A 22,240-nucleotide genomic window follows, 5' to 3' on the forward strand; every position below is an offset into this window, starting at 1 on the left:
CTAGTATGTATAGATTATCCTGCTTAACACCTCATGCATGATTTTTTTCACCTTTCCTTATGGTGTATTGTCCTCCAGCTAACAGTATTTCATACCTCTGACTATCTAAACTTAAATACTTAATAGATTATGGTCTAATCCCAGTATATCCAATACATTGCCTAATGTTTCAATGATCTCAGGTACTTAGACTTTACCTTCCCCTTTAACAGCAGACTGTTGTCCATTAGACAAACTGACAGATGTTTGCTTAGCTGGTCTCAAGCCAGAAAACATTTGTGGCTCATTTGCAATATGCTGATTTGCCCCACTGTCCAACAATCAAGTGTTTCTAGTGTTGTTGGATGATGTTGCTGCCAGGGAAAAGATGAGGGTGAAGGACCACTCCTCATGGGTTGAGTAGCCCTATGCCCTTATCTCACTGCTCCTTTGTTTCTCTTCTCAGGGCAGTGTCTCTGGAGATGCTCTGTACACGTTTCACTGTGTAAATGGTCTTAGTTGCTCTGTTGGCATCTTGGGATGTTGCAGTTGTTGGTCTGGCCTGAGAATTATCTTCTTCCTTTCCTAATCTCCAGCCATTTCTGTTTTTCCTCCAGCAACTGGCCAGGCAAATATATCATGTTAAGTCTCTCTCTTGCATAGACTCCAGGCTAGTCACGAGAAAGTCCCATGAAGTGTCTAACAAACTGAGCACCACATATACCTTGTGTGCCTCAGTAAATGTCATTCCTCTTTCCTCTAACTCCAGAAATGTCTTTTTCATAGCCTGCAGATGTGTGGACATGCTCTCCCCCAGTTTCAATTGTGCTTCATATAGTCTCTTTGTCAGCAATATTTTGCTCTCCCCAGTCTCTCTAACATATACACTGCATATAGTCTCCCAGCATTCTTTCACATGTATCAGCTGACTGTCCTCCAAATGCAGGATTATGCTGGCTAATGCCTTTTCATTCCTTCTCTGGTCTCCCTCATCCAGTACTGCTGGTGGATCAATAACTATCATACACAACTCCTCCCTTCACAGGTACATTTCCATCTTTACACACCAGGAGAGACACCACGAAACCTCCTCCCATTACACTGATGGAATCCACGTTACCTGTTTCTATTACAAGCACCAACCACTAACAAATCACCATGCACAACCCCTCTGACACTGGAGCAAGCTCTCAATGTGTTTCTCCTCTCTCTGGTCTCATTAGTCACTCTGGGCTTCTCTCTGGTTTGGGCCCATAACCTGTCAGAGTACACACAGGTTTACTATGTGAGACAACCCAGTAGTAATAAAAGCAAACTGAGGTTTATAATAAATAGTGGTTTATTACGTGAAACAATCTAGTAGCAATAATAGGAAACTGGTTTGTAATAAATAATGGTTTTCTCTACAAAATAATACATACTATATATACAAATATTATAGGCAGAAATCAAACAGTAAATTACAGCAGGGAAGAACACACGGTAAGAGCAAAACACCCTAAAAGGGCCTCTTCTTATGATATAGAATCTCAAAGGGAAAACAACTAAAAACCTTGTTGCCTCATTCCTATTATTGCATCAGTGCCTCATCGTAGCTGCTGGTCAGTTCTGAAATCACTGTCCTGAAAATCTAACTATCTAAAGTAACACTTTCCAGTTTACAATAAAATCATAAATATAAAAACATTAAAATTAATAAAATTAGATTTGAAAAGTTAGAAAAGTAAGTGCAAGAACAATCCTTCCAGCATAAAGTACTCCAATCAGGACCCGACCAGCTGATACAAGTTTTTTAAAAAAAAAAAATTTTTCAAAACAAACACAACACATAAAATCTTCCTTCCTTGCATACTGTAGAAAGTGTATCAGTTGGTTACAAAAGGTTTTCGTGCATCTCTTCCACAGTCATCAAACATAATTCATATTAAACTCAAGTATTTTAACTCAAATATTTATACATGTTACCTTTGTACCTCCATTTATATTTGACTATAATTATTTAAACATCCTTCATCATAAAATATACCAAAATTTAATATATAACCACATACTGGCATTTCATTTAATATTTCAAAAATCCTCCAATAACACTGAATCCTTATATCCTATTCTAGCTAAACATCCATAATATTTAATAACAGACTTTTCTAATCCTCCTTTCCAAATCGCTGTTAGTAATTTTCACCTAGTTTCCTTATATTATACTCATATATATGTATATAGGTGGTCATCATTATCCCTCCTTTATTTGACTATATCATAACATTTTACCCCTAATAATCAAAGCTTAACTGTATATAACTTAATTCTTTTTTATTAACTTTTATATATAATCCAAAAGGATTTCTAATCTTCCTTTCATGGGTACCATTCAATATTCATATCCAATTATTACTTATCATAACACTACACATTGTATACATTATTATCATTATCAATTATTTGTTTAATTATATCTATTATTATTAAGTTTCACTAAATTTAACTAGTTTTAAGTTATATTCTTCCATCTATCAACCTGTATCTTTCCAACAACAAAACAATCTTGTATGTTCTGCCATAGTATTTTAACTAGCTGATACAAGTTTTAATGTCCTTCCAAAAGGCTAAAAGGATAGAGCTTGCACCATAGCATTTTTACATGGGTCACTGTACAGGTATCCAGAACTGTCTAGGTCACTGCACTATTCTGTACCATTTGTAGCTTCTGAATACTCTTCAAGGGTAGTTCCAGGTAGAGTTCATTGCAGTAATCCAGATGAGAGCTAACCAGGGCATGGGTGATTCAACACAGGTCTAAGGAAGCAGGAAAGGTCACAACTGGCACACAACATTGTTGTGCAAAAGTTCTCCTAGTTACAACTACCTCCTGCATTTTGAATAGGAGTTGTAAGTCTAGGAGAATCCCCAAATTGCACAAAGAGCTGGGGTAGTGCAAAATGGATTTCCTACAGAAAGGACATAATTGATGACTATGAGACTTAAAATAACTCCTCTCTGCTTCCTTATATCTTCCATCAAGCATAGTAGAATGAAAAAGGATTGGGAACAGGTCATACAGGATCCATTAACTTTATATGATGTCCAAACAGAGCTTAAAAATATATATTTTGCATCAGACTATAGATTACCTATATCCCCTTTGTCCTAATTTGTTTTTGTTGTTGAATTTGACAAAGTTTTCTAGTTTTTATACCTTCTTAATTTTCAATTGGAAAAGAGCTGCCAATGAAAAGACCTATTAATTAATTTAATTCAAATAGAAATTGGCCCTTCAAATTGAGTAGAATAACACTCTTAATTAACCAAATTAGAAGTAGGCAAATCTAATTTTATTTCAGTATTCATTTTAAAAGATGTTTGGCTTCTCTTTTATTACCTTTTTATTATCTTTGATAAGAAAGAAATCTGTTTAAACACACATTGAATATATGTCTCAGGATATACTTATCAACAGAGACTTGTTGAAAAGACTTTGGTTTGTTTTTAACAAAAATAACTCTTCAAAATCAGGCATGATTATGCCTTAATTCATATAAATCAAGGATGTCGAGGGAATTTCTTCCTTTAAGAAAATGATAAAAACTTTAATTTTGACCAAACGATCGATTATGTATTTATTTTCTAAGACCTGTATGCCATTTTAGGCTGATTGACGCTAAGTATCTTACAACCAACACTATATCCAATATTCAATAACAATCGGTAATATCAACAGCAAATATAATATAAGCCAATCTCCAATTACATCATTCCTACCAGAGGTGATATTCAGCAGGTTCTGACCAGTTCTGGAGAACCAGTAGTAGAAATTTTGAGTAGTTTGGAGAACCAATAAATACCACCTCTGACTGGTCCCACCCCATCTATTCTCTGCCTTCCCTAGTCCCAGCTGATTGGGAGGAATGGAGATTTACAGTATCCTTCCCCTGCCATGCCTATCAAGCCACGTCCACTAAGCCACACCTACAGAAATGATAGTAAAAAAAATTGAATCCCACCACTGATTCCTACCATATAGGAAAGAGAATCACTCTGAATTCCTTAGGCCTTGGGCCTTCTCAAATAACTACATGTTTACAATCTTTCAGAACACAATGAAGGAAGGACTGACAATCTTTTTCAAGGAGAATACTTCATTATATCATTTCAAATGATCCCAAAGCCAAAATCTGATACATAAAATAAAATAAAGTGTGTATTTTTGAAGCACTTCAAATTCAGAGACATCACTCCACTTTTAAAAAAATCAAAATTAAATGTTATTTTTCTCCAATAATGTTCCATTGCAATCTCATTTTTAAAAAATCCCGGTGGTAATATATCTCCACATATATTTGGAAATTTGTTAAGTTAGACTTGATTCAGAATCAGTATGAAAGGTGTGGTATGTAGATTAATATTAATGTAGCTTCTAGGTGACTAGGTAAATCAACCACCTCTATGTGGCTTTTTGGAACAACCACATTTTTACCAGCTTTCCAAAAATTATCATGAAATTGGAGAATCTTGGAATATTTCACAAAACAGCAGCTTTGTTTCTATTAATATAAAGATAATAACTGGCCACTCAAGGATATAGTACAACATTGCATATCACACAATCTTTTAATTAATTTGATGGTTCTTGTTTATTTCAGTGTGTACATGGTTACATCTCCATTTCTTTGGTGACAGTGATATCTTATACAGTCTTCTCAAAGTAAGTCTCTGTGAGTTTGCTGAAGTTTATACAATAAGATGGATGAGAAAAAACTTATAAGAATAAATAAATTTCTTACATATGCTGGTTTATGGTAATCTGGAAATCAAAATTATTACCTAAATAAATTTTTACAGATGTTGGAATATAGTCTTATCAAATAGTGGTGGATGCTTTGGGTCTAGAAGGATTTTTTTTCTGCACAATAGATAATCATAAATAGAAAAAAAGAATATTCTTCAATTTGATGCAAAATTAATACAGACAAGCTCTGGGATTCTGGATAATTACTATGATAGAGAAAATCCACATTGGTGCAAATAATCCTTTGGGTATCCTGGTACTTATAAAGTTAATATCAAACCCTTAAGCATGGCTTAGAAGCAAATCAACAGCCAATTTGGTAAAATTGTTCTTCTGCAGTAGATAGCTGTATTAATAAAAGTTTGATTAGCACATTTCCATTAGTTTTACTGTCTTGGCCAGGCACCAGAGCAATCCCACATAAGAAAATTATAAAAATGATTCGACCGGAAGTTCTCCAGCTGAACAGCTGTGGGAGATTTGAGCTCTGAAGAGCCTCACATGAACCCTGTCTGACAAACCAATTCCAAGATCCTTTTTTGATCAGAAGATTATTCATTTAACCCCCAGTCATAAATCAAAACTTGGAAAAGGCAAAGAATTTTGAGAGTACAAATAATATTAATAGATAGATATGGATTTTGGCAAAAGGAAAGAAAGAAATGGAAAATGGAGGGTTGAAAAGCCATTTGTTTGAAACAATTTGGAAAGAAAGGGATAAAGCACAGATGAACCCACTCAAATATAAATTCTAAATTTGGTTTTGGATTTGAAATAGAAACCAAACATTCCGAGGTGATTTACTCTGTCCGCCTTTATTCTAACTACTATATCTGAAGCAACTCCAGTTAATGAGAGGTGGAATGCAACAAGGAAGAAAAATCAAGGGAAAAGCACTATTTCCTCACTGATAACTGATAACCTAATTGTGCCTGTGCGGGAGATTTAATTAACCACCTGCCATAAATCAGAACTTGGAAAAGCAGGAGACGAAGAGAAACATACCCAAATTTGACTGTATGCAAGTTTGTTCCAATTAATATGTTTTGAACAACCATAATCAATGAGAGGTGGAAGCTAGCAAGGGAAAAAATAATAATAAAACCAAGAACTAGGAAAATACAAAGTTTTTTTTCTTTGCAAAAGATCAAGATGATTCCAGCTTCTTTTCTGTTTTCACATTAGCTAAATTTAAGGTGGACCAGAACTTTGAAATAAGAACTGTATATCTAACTGCAATTTTGGAACTGAATATTAAGGAAGAACCAAGATGGTCCTCCGCTCCCTCCTACACAGCAGCTGAATTAGATGAATTTAAAGTGGATAAGAACTCTGAAATAAGAACTGTATAATTGGAACTGGACATTATGGAGAGGTGGGAATTTGATGAATTACGTGAAATTATAAAAAATATATGCATAAATCATTAAAATCAAGCCTAAATAGAATTCTGAACTGAGAGAAGCAGGAATTTAAAGAAGAATGGGAGATTATAAGGACGGAAGAAGTGGGGGGGATAATGAAGGCGTAGAAACAGTGGGAAATAAAAAGCAGACAAAAAACTTTTTTGGGTTTGGCAGTAGTATAGGGAAAATTGAAAAGGGGGGATGTGTCCCAACAAAAGGAAATAAAAATACAGAGATTGAAAGTGGCATAGGGAAAACTGAAGAAGAAGGTTACGCCCCAACAAAAGGAAATACAAAATATTTATTTGACGGTGGCTTGGGGAAAATTGAAGAGGGGGGACGTGTCAAAAGAAAGAAAAGGGAGAAGGCAGGAATAAAGAAGTGGAACAAAAGACTTGCTAGGAAAAAAATAAGACAACTAGAAATTGTTATATGGGGAAATATAAAACTGAGATAAAGGGTTTACTCCTAAATATGACAATAAAATTGTGTTGCTAACTGATTGAATATGATAATGGAAAGATAATTAAATAAAGGTTAAAATATATGGAATATGGACAAATATGAAACTGATATGGGGAGATTGTAAAGCAGAGGTTTGTGATTCACTTTTATACATGATAATTAAACTGAGTTGCTAATTGATTGAATATGACAATGGAAGGATAATTAAGCATGGGTTAAAATATACGAAACATGGACATATATGGAACTTCTAAGATTATGAACAAAGTGAGATATGTACCGCTTGTTATTCTGTATAGTAGATTAAGGAAATTGTAATGAAATTGAACAGCAAGGATTGTTATTTATAGACAATTAAGGCTAACCTAAACCAAGATATGGAAAAATGGAGAGGGAACATGAAATATACTTACAGTGGGAAACTATTGAGATTTAAAGACAGAATCACAAATTAGGGGTGTGTAAGGATGCATAATATATAAATATAATGATGAGAATAGCTGGGAATTGTAACCAGGTCTACATCTCGCCAAAATTAGGCAGGTTTTTTTTTAAAGTATAATGACTATACATTATACTTTTTTCTCTCTTTTACAAAAGGAGGAAGATATATGTTAAAATTAAATATGTATATTGAAAAGGAATTATAAATACCATCAGCAGAAAATGGAGCTTGCTCAAAAGTAAATGAGATGAAGAGTGTGAGGTAGAGGAGAAAGGTAAAGGAAAAAGAGAGGGACAGGAGAAAGGATGGAGAAAGAGGAGGAGAGAAAGAAGGAGTGGAAAGGGGAGAGAGGAGAAGGAAAGAGGAAGGGGAGGTAGAGAAGAGAAGGACTACAGAGGGAAGAAAGGAGGTAGGGAGGAGGAGGAGAGAGGGAGAAGAAAGTGACAAATATGATGTATGGAGAGCAGAAGAGCCAGTAATTGTTTTGGGGAGTTGATGGTAAGATGAATTGATGTAAACATTTAATAATAAAATAAGTTGTTGGCTATGTAATAGTATAGTATACCTGTGGTTATATGTCATGAAAATGAAAAAATAAAAAACTTTATACAGAAAAAAGAAAAAATGTAAATGTAAAAATGTCACTGAGACATAAGGGACCAATGCAGAGTTCTCTGTAGCCAAACTACACTTATCCTGAAACAGCGACAGCTGCTGGTGTACAAATCAAAGGCACTTCAGAAAATGCCCCCAGGTTATATAGCTGTTCTTTCACACTGAATGTAGCCCAATCCAGGAAGCTAAACTATTTCTGAAGCAACCACTTATAAGATCTTTATGCCAGTTTATTCAGACTTACCAATTCCCTGCTATATGTGGCCACTAGCCTAAAACCTCCAAATGCTTCAATTTAGATGCAACAGAGATATCAGTTCCTTCCTTTCTGTTGTCCAACTTGCTTACTTACTTACTTATTTGTTTGCTTGCTTACTTACTCACTCGCTCACTCACTCACTCACTCAATTTCTATAGCTACTCATTTCAGTCAACGATTCTGGACAATTTACAATTTGTAAAATGTATTTTAATTAAAACACCAAAACAATAGAAGCATCCAAAATAAATATTTATATAGTAGCCAAGATTCTTAGCCAGTTCACAATAAACCTAGGAAAAAAGGTCCTTTGACAATTCTGCACCCCAGGCTCAAGAACATAGCCAGGTTTTTATGGTCTTATGAAAAGCTAACAGGATTGGGGCCATTCTAGTCTCCCAAACATATTTTTGCATAGTCGTTTCCTCCTAGCATTGGTTCCAAGAGATATACATGTCAATGCACTGTAATGTTTATGTCTTTGTGGCCATAAAAAATAAAGTCCACGCATCAGGAAAAGATACATGCTCATTCTACAAAATGCTCTAGTTAAAAAATGAAAAATAGATGCTTTCAGTAACCTTGGTCTGAACTTATTCCTAGAAGGACTATATTTGAGATAAACTAATACAGAGCAATAAACAGTCCTTGAAATAGAAGACTGCCAAAGTTTAAGTGATGTACTTTATTACCTGGATTATAGTATACTGAAAAGCATAGATAAAAGCACTGCTCATTTAATCCAAAAATTAAGTTCTGATTTAAAACATGATCCAAAATATCACCAGAATGGGAATATGGGAATCTATATCTACATCTTCATTTCAAAATATTCTATAAGCATCCAAAGTTTGGTGGCAGATATATTAGTTTTATAAAAGATCCTTTGTGAAATAGACATTATTGAAATCTTTCTCAATAAAAGTCTGAAGAATCTCAACTTTATAGGAGCTTTAAAAAAAGTTCAGTTTGTTATTCACTGTCTCTATAAATCTTTCTTGGATCTTTCCCGTGCCACTGATTCATTCCTTAAGGACTGAGGAGGGACAGGAGGAGCCATCAACTCCAAATGAATGTGTTTATTCAGAAATATCTTGAAGCTTTTCCAGCTTTTCAGTACTTTCTTCTGATTAAGCTTCCCTCTCATCCACTATTTTCTGGGCCATTCATTGTAGCCTCCTGATGGAAATAACTGCCATGAAACTCTAGATAAAAAAGAGATTGAGTTGGAGAATGGAAATAAATCTAGAAACCTGGGGCAAAATGAAATATTCCTGCAAAGATTTACTATGTAATTATCTAAATTTCTGAAAGAAAATTCAATCTGTAACAACTGAACACAATGGTTTTATGACTTTCAGTGTTGTAAGTTGCCTGGGTTGCCTATAGCAAGATTGGTGTCATTGTTTTATGATACAGTGGTATGATACAGTACAAAACCTGGGTTTTGTTACTGGTTTTTATACATGGCATTCATTTAGATGGCATTTGTATATTTTGGAGAATGCAATTTGCAAAAATGACAATGGAGACAGTACAGTGTAAGGAAATACCCTCAAACCATAAGCAAGATTTCTGACTCTATTATATCTCTTCAAATGTTTTTTTTTAATGAGACAGAAATAAGGAAGAATACACATCAGGATATTTATTGACTGAATGATGCTGTAAGCTATTAATATCTCTTTTTCAAAGCACTATAATTGGAGAGTCCTTGGAAAGCTGTTCACTGTAATTAAAAGGCAGACTTGTCAATCCCTCCACTTCCTCTTCCTCTTACTCCTCCCCTATTTCCACCCTGGAGTTTTCCATTGCTGGAAAAGTTAAAGCAGTATTACTGCAGCCATTCTTTCTGCATCCCGCAAAGCAGAAAATTCATAGGACATCCTAATTTTGTTAGGGAATTCACAGAATGTCTCCAAATCTTGGGTTACATATAGATGTCATTCAGCAGTTTTGTTATTAACAGATAAGTTTGATGCTGCCTGCCCAAGAAGGGTTTCATTACATCAGCTAATGAGTTATGGATAAACAAGATTTAAGGATTTATGAAATACACCTTGCATCAAATTAAAATTGCTAAGGAAAGCCAAAAGAAAGCTTGACCCAATTTCTAGCCTTTTCTGTCATTCTCTGTATTGAATCAAATAAATATTTTATGTTCATTCCAGGAAACAGATGAATGTTCCTAATTGGACAGGTTGTAATTTCATTGGTGCCTAAGAAACTGCAGCTGTATATTTGCTGCATTTCCTTGTTTGCAGAGATGATTTAACTTTTTATAAGTCACAATAAGATTAATCCATGGGTAAATTGCCTTACTTATTATTAATAATCTTGCAAATACATGCTTTTAAAGGCTGTTAAAGACTGGATGAGAGCTAACAAACTGGTACTCAACCCGGAAAAGACCGAGTGGCTGTTGTGTTTTCCTCCCAACAATTTGGCTAATGTCCCATCAATCAGGCTGGGGGGGGGCAAAATTTATACCCCTCAGACAGGGTCCGCAACTTGGGAGTCCTCCTGGACCCACAGCTGAGTTTTGACCATCACTTGTCAGCTGTGACCAGGGGGGCATTTGCCCAGGTTCGCCTGGTGCACCAGTTGCGGCCCTACCTGAACCGGGAGGCCCTCACAACAGTCACTCGAGCCCTTGTGATCTCTAGGCTGGAATACTGCAATGTGCTCTACATGGGGCTGCCCTTGAAGAGCATCCGGCGACTTCAGCTAGTCCAGAATGTGGCCGCGCGAGTGATCGTGGGCGCACCACGGTTCGCCCACATAACACCGATCCTCCGTGAGCTGCGCTGGCTACCTGTTGATCTCCGGGTGCACTTCAAGGTCCTACTTACCACCCACAAAGCGCTCCATGGTAGTGGATCTGGCTATTTGAGAGACCGCCTTCTGCCAATTACCTCCCTGCATCCCATCAGATCGCACAGGGTAGGCCTCCTCCGAATTCCATCCGCCAGTCAGTGCCGACTGGCGACTACGCGGAGGAGAGCCTTCTCAGTTGCAGCTCCGACACTATGGAACAATCTCCCCGTGGAGATCCGCACCCTCACCACCATCCAGGCCTTCCGCACGGCCCTCAAGATCTGGCTATCCCGTCAGGCCTGGGGATAGGACTTTACTCTCTCCCCGCCCGAATGCTGAGTGAATGTTGTGTTTTTATTGTTAATTATTTTTTATTCACATTTTTTTATGTCTTGTCTTGCACTCCCCTCCCTCATTATTGTAAGCCACCCTGAGTCCCCTCAGGGAAAAGGGCGGCCTATAAGTGTTCAATAAAACTCAAATAAAACTCAAACTCAAACTCAAACTTTTCTACACAAGTCCTTAACCGCAAGCTAAATTGCTTGCTAAAGTGCCCTTCCAACACTATTTCACTATGTTGACTCAACAACGCAGATTGATTGGGATCCACAAAGGCCTAGTATTCTTTTTAAGAATGAAATGCCATAAAATAGCTTTTCCCAACCCGACAAGCCCCCAGTATGCTAGGACTGCAATTGTCAGAATTCCCAGTAAAACGTTCTTCCCTCCCATTCCAGTATGGAAATATTGTGACAAACATATGCCCAACTTTACAAAGGTTGTTTTGACATGGGAAAACCTGTAGAAATGAATGTTTCAATGAACTTTTTCCTCAGAAAGAGAAGATATATATACTTCCTAATTAACCTTAATTAAAAAGATTATATTTTATATGTGTGATATATGTGATTATATTCCAGACAGTGGAACAGAAAATTCTGTTTTCTGTGCCACAACTCATATGGAACTGCAATCTCTAAAGCTGTGTATGAGGTATACATTCTCAAGAAAGTCAAGCTGGACCATCACAACTCATCTAAATTGATTTATTCCCTTTGACAATAAGATGGCCACTTATTCATAACTGAGCATTCGGCAAAAGTAAAATACAACCTTGCATAAAAATGCATTTGCTAATTTATAACGCTATAAATCCACTTAGAAAGTTATTATAACTTGATGGCTTAACTTCTTGACTTAAAGAAGACTGAACAGATTACGTTCAGCTTGCTTATTAGTGTATTGACCTATTACTGCTAATGGAACTTTTCAAACCTCTTATAATTCTTCTAATCTTTAAACTGGATTCACACCAGATATTCTTCTAAATCAGGGATGTCAAACTAAATTTCATTGAGGGCCACATGAAAGTGGTGTTTGACCTTGGGGAGCCAGGGTAGATATGGCCAGATCAACATCACTTTATCAGGGGCGCCTGTGGTGGCCTGAGTGGTCTGCCAGCAAAAATAGGCTCCTGAGCTCCGTTTTCGGCTGTGAAAGCCTCCTGCAACCGTCTGCCAGTGAAAATGGAGCTTAGGAGGGCCACACAGAGCCCTGTTTTTGCTGGCAGAGGCACTGGGGGCCAGTCCTTTGCTGTTTCCAGGGCGGCCCTCTGGGCCAAATCTAAATGCCCCATGGGCCAGATCCAACCCCCAGGCCTTGAGTTTGGCACCCCTGTTCTAAATAAAGAAAAGCTTTAGATAGAAACCTACTCCCTGCCAATTCAGAATTTGCCTATCTTTTTCATAAATGAAAAGGAGTTTTCCCATCCCAATAGGCTCATTGTGAATCAACAAATTCCCAGTGCGGTTGCAAAACTGTCATTTGTTCCTGTAAAATAAGATTTTGCAACTTCAGTAGTGATGATCAACAAACCTCATCTCTCTTACTCCTGAACCATTTTGTATGTATAATAACATATACAATTACTATATATATATATATATATATATATATATATATATATATATATATATATATATATATATATATATATATGCATGTTGTAATTGTATATGTTATTGTGTGTGTGTGTGTGTGTAGTATTTGTGCTGATAAATAAATAAAGGGAGACTAGTATAGATCTATTTCAAGCTATTTAGCTCTCATCAGCTAGCCATACCCTTACTGAGATTCGGAGGGTATGGCTAGCTGATGAGAGCTAAATAGCTTGAAATAGATCTATACTAGTCTCCCTTTATTTATTTATCAGCACAAATACTACACAAATGTAACAAAGGCAACAGTAAAATATTGGGCTTTCTGTCTGGATGGTCTCTTGTGACGAGCCGATGGACAGAGAATGGAAGCAGTTAGCTTCCTCCCATAATTGGGGCATACCAGGGGTTGTGACATATTTATATTTATATTTATATTTATATATTTATTTATATATATATATATATATATATATATATATATATATATATATATATATATATACATACATACATACATACATACATACATACATACATACATATATATACATACACACACACACACTCACACACACACAAAGAAAATAAGACTAAAATAAGAGCTAAAATCTAACTTAGGATATGATTCAAATGCAGGGAACACTCACAGAGTCTCTTTTTACACATTAAGACTTTATCACAAGGAAACACTGTTGGTGAAAGGTTTTTCTGCACACAGAGCAGTTCTAGATGGATTTATTAAAAACTGAGTTTTCTCAGAGCAAGGGTCACTTCTAGGAGGCATTTGTATGTTGACTCGACTGTTTCTAATAGCTGCACTAAATCTACTGCAGCTCCATCATCTTGACTTAATTTGAGATTAGAGAGGTAACCCATCCCAATGGTGCCGGCAAAATGACATCTAACTAATTATAATCATAGGCCACAGACAAGCCAGTTGTGGTGGCTTTACTGAAATAAGAACTTAATCCAATAAAACCAATGTATTTCCTAACACCAGCCTATAAAATGTGCATGTTTTTACTGGATTGTCAATATTTATTACATTGTAACACTGTTCCCTTTCCATCCTTACAGACGTTTGTTGCCCTGCTAGGTCAACATATGTATTACAATTTACTCCTTGGATTCTGTACAAATATATAGCCTAGATTTCTCCTGCCACAGACAATTCCCACCATAGTACCAAGCCAATCCAAATGTTCAAATCCTGTTGTTATTTTTCTAAGTTCATTCTTAGACACTTAGACAAATTTGAGACCTCCTTTAAATCTACCAATACTTCCTCCCATATATGAGTGCTCGTGTCTGGGTTACCTAAAGACAGGAGGAAGTACTCTGAGAAATTAATGAGGTCATAGCCAACCAGTGACATGCATCACTCTCTAATAGCTGGGAACATTTTGAACTTTGAATTAAAGGCTTTGAATTAAATACAGGAGAGATTTAGAACTGATGGGACAGAAGTCAACAACTGAGATTACACATTAGCATATAGTTAAACATGCTGCATATCACAGAGTGCAATTGCCTGGGCAGTCCTTGAGTGGCCCATGTCATACCACTCTTCCACAACCTGCACTGGCTGTCAGTTTGCTTTTGGGTCCACTTCAAGGTGTTGGTTCTCACTATTAAGGCCCTTCATGGCAGGGGTCCAGATTATCTAAGGAACTGGCCGACCCTGATAGGACTAGCCCAGATCTTTTCTGACATGGCTCCCAACTTCTGGAAAACCATGCACTCTGGGGTGAAATATGTACTTACCATTTTGGCCTTTTGAAAGGTCTTGTGCAACTAGCCTGGGGCTGGGGATTTGGCATTTTTTTGGAGGTGGCTAAGCCCAGCTGTTTCCTGTGTGTGCTCTGCCTCCTCCTCTTCTGCACCAGTTTTATTCTAAGTGAGTTTTAATTTAAGACCCCTTATTAATTATTTGAATGTTTTATGATATATTTTAATTCTATGTGTATAACTCATTTAAGAGTCACTTTCAACAAGTTGGGCAGCACACAAGTTCCACAAATAAATAAAATATTTATTATTTAACCACTGCTTCTCCTAATTCCTGTTTTCTTATGCTGCTTCTTATACCCTGTTCTTCAATTCTGAATCTTCTACAGTTTATTTCTATAATTCTATTTCTATAATTACAGATGATTTGCAAAGCTTTATATATAATAATCCAACATCATTGGATCCCAACATCCCCAAGTGTGTCTTTCTCTAATCAAATGACAGATGAGCAAAACAGCTAATGAGGGCTGCATATAAGGCAATGGCCACAGGAGTCTGAGGACTTTTACTCACAGCAAAATTAAAGTGCTCTCCATCCTTAATCAAGCAGAAATCTATATCAGCATAAAATCTGCAGCCCATTGGTTATCCCTGTTTTGCCACTCGAATGTATTGCTGACTTTAGTCAAAATATATAGTATATGCTCAGGACAGGAATTGGTGGGTTTCATAGCTATATTTTCCTTTACTCTCACAATACCACCAGACAGTGAAAGACATTTATCAGCTTCTTGACTTAACATAAACTCAGACTGGAGGGGAGGCAAGTTTTGACAAATGGCTAAACCACTGGGTTTAGCATGTGTCAAAATTCATCCTTGTGCTGCACAATGTTTTGCAAAGGTGCGTTCAAAGGGAGGCCAACTAACAGCTGATATCAACTGACAGTCAGACGCCTTTGGGACACAGGAGGTTAATAACATCTGACAGGCTTGGGGAGGTTCAAACCATGAAACCTATAGAAAGCGATCTCTTACTTTCTATTCTGCTTCACCATGTAATCTTTCCAGCACCATGACCAATCATCTCTTGTTCATTCATATTCAGATCTCTAAAGTGAAGATCATTTCAGAGATCTAGAAGCGAGGGTGCTTATTTGAAAGAATTGCTCTGTCCTGCCACTTGGAACAGAATGGCTCTGAAAAGCTCTGCTAAGCATTGAAAAGGAATGGGCATGACTGGACCAGCTTAAAATGGCCAATAAGTACCAGGTTGATACCATTCCTCATGGGTCATCTGCCTATGCTATTCACAGAATAACTGGTGAAAATGTATTAATTATATCCACAGCAAAACCAGTATTGTAATCAAGAGGGTAGAAAAAACATTATTTTAATTTCTGAAGGATTAAGGACCACTTAAGAATGCTTCAAATAATGGATTTGAATGAAAGAACACAGCAGAATTAAGAGGTTGCCTAGACATGTTTTGTCAAGGTTAGATATAAATAAGGCAAAACCGAATGTCTGTGACATAATGAGAGGATGGATCAGATGGCATATCCCGTAAGAAGGCACAGCTGGCTAGCTGGCTGAAAATATCAACATCAGCATGTTTGCCACTCTTATAGGAAATTCAATCTACCTTAAAATATGATTGCATCCTTGAGGGCTTAACAAAAAGAGACAGAAGAAAGAAACAGAAGAACCTCTAGGCTTAGGAAAAAATATACTTCTAATTTACACAGAGATCATTGTTTTCATCTACTTTCAGTCATTCAGGCATATGAAAATAATTCCTTATCAGTTGAAATCTAGAGAAAGCTCTCTTCTGCTTTCTCTGTAGAACTGTCACACAGTGTGATGGAAAGCAACTCACACTGTGTATTTTTTTTAAAAAGAATTAGGCCAATAGCTATAAATTGTGCTGAGGGGAAAAGGATAGCAACATATTCCAAGTCCTCCATATGATGCCCACCTCAAACAGCTCCAACCTTGTTTCTCAAACACTCATGTTCCATTAACAATATAAGCCTTTTGCTCTTTTAGCTATAAAAATATAAATTAAACAGGTGATGAATACTCCACACAACTGTCAACTGAGAAATTAACATACTTCTAACCTTTTCAAAATATTAAAAAATTAGAATATTGTACGTGTTTCATATTAGCACTTCAATTAATTAACTTTAATTATATTGACCAACTTGCATTTATGTTCTGCATTGATGTCCCACAATATCAGATAGCATCTTTCCATCACACTTCTGAATAGCAAACTAATTCTCCATATTTCAGTCTAAATATGGATATGTAGTTTTGAATACAATTTCACCCAATGTATATTGTAGCACTAAAAAAGTTGCAGAAAAAAAATATCATCATTGTTATCAGGAATTCACTGAAGAAAAGTTTAGATATTTGGGGCTTTCTCACTTAGGAAAAAGTAGTCAAAAGAAAAGGTCAAGTGCACCTAGTATATTTGATATGTATAATACTATTCTTTCATATTTTTTGAAGTGGGAGTCATACAATGAATCTGAATGGTAGGATTTTCATACCAGTCAAAAGTGCAGACTTAATTTATATAATTCCCTTCACTGGAAACATAAGTTTGTCCAATCACTCCTCCATAATTGGAAATCATATGGTATCCTCAAAGAAAATCCAATACTAGATACCCTTCTCAATTCAGCTTTTTGCAATGATAGGTAATTTGGCCTTGGAAAAAGTATGCCATGGATTTGTCCAGATGTTTAATACAGAGATCCATTATCCCTTCCCTCTCTTCCCTACATACTATATACAGGAAATACTCAATTTACAACCATTTGTTTAGTGACCGTTCAAAGTTACAACAGTGCTGAAAAAAGTAATGTATGGCACTTTTTCACACATGTTAATGGAAGGAAGGAGGACAGCCCATTCCATACTTATGTTGCCATTTGACACCATCATTCCTGTCTAATACAAGACTGGGATAAGTAAATTCCCCGGCAACATTGGGTTATCAGCTAGTTTGCTTAAATAATGATGATTTAAAGCTGACCAGCCAATGTAAGGCTGTAAATTAAGATGAAATAAGGATAGTCAGCAGAGGTATTGCTGCTTTAAGAGGCCGGGTTATTGCCATTTGAAGAAGCTGTCTGTATAAAGGAGGCCATGAGAGGGCCTCTTTCTCTCCCTCTCCCTCCCCCCCCCTCTCTCTCCCTCTCTCTCTCTATATATGTGTGTGTGTATCTCTCTCCCTCTCCCTCTCCCTCTCCCTCTCTCTCTATTTCTCTCTATCTCTGTATCTCTGTATCTCTCTCTGTATCTCTCTCCTGGTGTCCTGTATCCATTGCTAAGTTCTCAGTGTAGAGTTAAGAGTTAAGAAGAAGATTGATTAATTGTCAGGTATTTACTACCACATATATTTATATATGTTGTATATAAACCACTATTAAATGTCTAAGTCTCTGTGTGCTTTGTTTTGCTCCTGGGTTGTCTCCGAATAGTAGTCACGCTGCAAACGCTCTGACAGTATTGGCCACCGATTTTATCTCAGGGTAACTTTGGGCAGCTTACAATAATAAAAGATAAACACTGTGTAAGATTTAAGAAAAAAGCATAAATAAGTTCATAGGAAAAACCAAACACTGTGACCAATTAGAAGATGGGGAGCGTGGGAGCAGGATGGAGGAGCAAGTGGGATCTATTGTTAATCTATTCACCACCTCCACAGTGATGCTCCCCATTCCCACAAGAACACATGCTCTTATTTGCATATAATCAACAACCCAGAGTTGCTGGAACTTCTGCTCAGTTACCTGAATATAAATATGAACATACTTATATACTTGCAAAAAAAACAACAACAACAACCCAGCCACTATTTTCTTGAAACACAGGCTTGGAGTTACACTTAAATAAAGATTGAACGTCATACATGATTTCTTTTATTACTCCTATAACCTAACGGTCCTTTTACGAGAGATTGGTAATATAATTCCCTCAATGCAAAGCCTGACCAAAGAATGTGGTGTCATTTTATATAACTGCGAGAGAGAACCTGGGCTGACAGTGCCTGTGGGTGAAGTGTAGATTTTATTACCCAATAGACCCAGAAGAACTACGAAGCTTGGTCAGTTTTTATTGCTTGTAAAATCAGCAATTGCAAAAGGTACACTCTGATGTAAAAGAAAACAGGGAACAAAGTGTCAGTGGGTATCTAAAAACTTTTACTGCACAACAAAAAAAACAATCTGTCAGAGATACACATGCACGCACAGATCACAGAGGCCTGGCTGACTACTTACCATTCAGGCAAGTTAAATCCCATCATCACACTGAGGACAGATTCTTTCTCAGGCATCCAAAGAACTAAGGTATGATTTTATCAAGATCCAACTAAATTAATTCTGTTCCCAGAAAGATTTTGCTGTCTTCCCTGAGCTGCCATCCACCAAAATGCAGGAAGAATGCAAGAGGTAATCTCCACGGACAACACACACACACACACACATACACATGAATTCTTCACAATAAAAATAACTATATAAACTAAAAAAGAGTGAAAGATAGAAAAGAGAAAAGGATAAAAAAGAAAAAAGCTGAAAGTGCAGAAAGAAAAAAGGAAAAGAAAAAAGACATAAAGGAAGATATAAAGATCCAATTTCAATCTTCTTCACAGAAATTATAAATACAATTATATGTTAAGGTCTCTCTAAAGTTATATCAGAATTTTATATAATATATCCTGCCTAATCAAACAAAACATAAATTATAAGTTCATTTTTATTTTTATATATATATAAAATCCACAAAGGGTTTTCAGTCACCAGTCACTGTCAATATTGTCTTTTCTTTAATCATATGTCAATTGAGCTATTTCAATAACTTCTGCCCTTTTTATCAACCATTCTTCTACTGTAAGTATTTCCATATCTTTCTTTCTTTGTGTATACAATAAACCTGATGCTGTTATCACATATAAAAACATGTTCTGAGCTCAACTGTTTTTCTATCAGTCTTAAGAGGTAGTGATCTGGTTTCAACTGAATGTTAATCTTTAAAATCTTCTAAATCACTGTATATATTTGATCAACCCAAAAACATTTATGAATCCACCAATCATGATAAAAATTATCCTCCTTGTTAGTCAAATTTGAAGTATCTTTATACATTCCAGATAATTTTTTGTGATATCATAAACCAATGGTACATTATTTAAAAAATTCGTTACAATTATAACATAGTGTAAATGCCAGTTCTTTCAATCACAAATTTCCCATTGTTCCATTTGTATTATAACCAAACATTTTAGACTGCTCATTCTTTGATCTTTTCTTCTTCTGTTTCAAATTTCAATAAAAGTTAATACATTTTAGCAATTATATGTTCATTTGCACATAATCATTTCAAACTCTCTTGCATTGCTCATTATCTTGAAATCTCTTGTCTATTTTACATCCTTCTGATAATTGTAACTTTTAAAAATTACAAATATGTCACCAGTTATTCTCTTGATTTTATTCTACATGCCCTTAATAAAATCTTAGTATTTCACAATACATTAACCACTTACCTTTTCCTGTTATTTTTTGTCTACAAAATGCTTCTTGTGTTGAGCACTTACAGGTGTTTTGGGGAACAATCTGGGTTTAATCTATTCCATTTTCTCAATATAGCACATTTAACATGAAGATTTTTAAAGTCTACATTAACTTCAATTGTACCACAACATCCACACAATATAGCTGAGCACATAATCATGCCAACATGCTATTTCCTTTGACCTTGCAAAAAAGAGTATTTATCAGCATTTAACTGCAAAGAATTGAAATAAGTAGGTCACTTCTCTTCTATGTGTTCAGTTCCCGATATTTTAGCAACAGAAGAATCAATACTCACCACACATATGTTGAATGATCTTATTGTCTTATGTGACAGTGACCATTTTGTAATGAGAGGATTATACAAATGAAAGAAGTGAATGGCTAGATCAGACCATTATCCAGGTCAGAGCCAAGGTGGCGCAGTGGTTAGAGTGCAGTACTGCAGCCACTTCAGCTGACTGCTAGCTGCAGTTCGGCGGTTCAAATCTCACCGGCTCAAGGTCGACTCAGCCTTCCATCCTTCCGAGGTGGGTAAAATGAGGACCCAGATTGTTGTTGAGGGCAATATGCTGACTCTGTAAACCGCTTAGAGAGGGCTGAAAGCCCTATGAAGCGGTATATAAGTCTAACTATTGCTATTGCTATTGCTCTGTCACAAAACCAGATACTTTCAAGGACATCACAAACATGGACTAGACAGTGATAGCCTTCTTCCATTCTTGTTCCCCATCATCTCCTAGTTTAGCTCACTTATAGTTAAATAACCTAATGATTTGGAAAGTAGCATGGAATCATCAAGACTAATAGCTATTGACAGCCAATAGCTATTGATAGCTGCACTGCATTGAATGGGAAGAAAAGTACACAGTTAAGTACTGTATGGAAAAGAATTGCTTTTTATCTATCATGCATCTTCTTGTATTTAACTTCAATGGATGGCCCAGAGTTCTAATGTTGTGAAAAACAGCAAGAGAAAGCTATCTGTCTTTTCTATACTATGCATGATTTGAATAATGTATCTCGCCTGTCCCTGCCCTATTTATGAACTTCCCTAGGAACATTGTGTTTTAATGTTCTTATCCACCATGGCAGGTCATAGGCTTCATACTGCCTGTAGGTGGGCAATCACACAGCATAGGAAACCTATCTTTTTCTGCCCATCTTTTCTGGTAGAAGCGAAAGTCACCTGAATGATTGAATACAGCAGTTTTTTTGTTGTTAATCTACTTTATGGTACATTGTTTGAACTTGTTTTCATTCTTGTTGAAAGAAAAGGCTTAGAAATGCCTGAAATGAATAAATAAATGTCTAAGACCAAAAGCCAATATCCCTAGAAGGAAGCAGTTGCCTTCCCTGCACAGGCCGAATATTTGCAAAGTCGGCTTGCAGGAATGCATGTTTTGTTTAAATACGATGCTCCCAGTATTTATAGCCTCTAGCAGAGCAATATAACTCCTTACTGTACATTTGAGCCATAAATTCTGATTTCTCCTTGACAAAAAATCTAGACATATTTGCAGGAAGCAATGGAATGCATGGTGCCTCCCTTGCTGGAGACAAACCCATTAAAAAAATTCTTCTAAATTAAACAAATGTAACCTGTCTGGCTCAAGCAGGCCAAAGCTGTTGGTTAAGCCTCAGGAAATACTGGCTTCTATCATCATCAGTTTAAGAGCCACAACTCAGAACATTGCAAATTCCCACAGACAAACAAAGTCTGGACTGGGAGAGGGAAATGATTGGCACTTGGCTCAGGACAAACAAAAGGAAGCTCTTCTTCACACCACACCAAATTAACTCCTAGAATTCCGGGCCTCATGAAGTTGCAAAAGTGGTTCAGCAAATTCACAAAGGATTAGTGTTAAGCATTCACTATTAGTGACATTGCTAGGAAGGGAACTGCCATGCTTACAGAAAAAGCATACCTCCAATGAAAGCATGCTGAAGCTAGAAAGAAAGCCTCGTTTGACAACTGACTAGATTTCAGAAAAGATTATTTGACTCTGGGCCAATGTGCCTATCATGCTAAGCCTTTAAGTTGCTTAGTGGCAAATGAGCTGGCTTGCCTTTTGACTCCCCCTCCCTCAATTTATGGGAGCAGCTAATATCCATACTTAATAAATTCAGTTTAGCAGGCAATAGATTCTGACTTTATTCACTGTGAAGAAGCCAGAACTTTAAATAAAATAAAGCCATTAAAA

The sequence above is a fragment of the Thamnophis elegans genome, chromosome Z (assembly GCF_009769535.1).
Source record: "Thamnophis elegans isolate rThaEle1 chromosome Z, rThaEle1.pri, whole genome shotgun sequence".
NCBI lineage: Eukaryota > Metazoa > Chordata > Lepidosauria > Squamata > Colubridae > Thamnophis > Thamnophis elegans.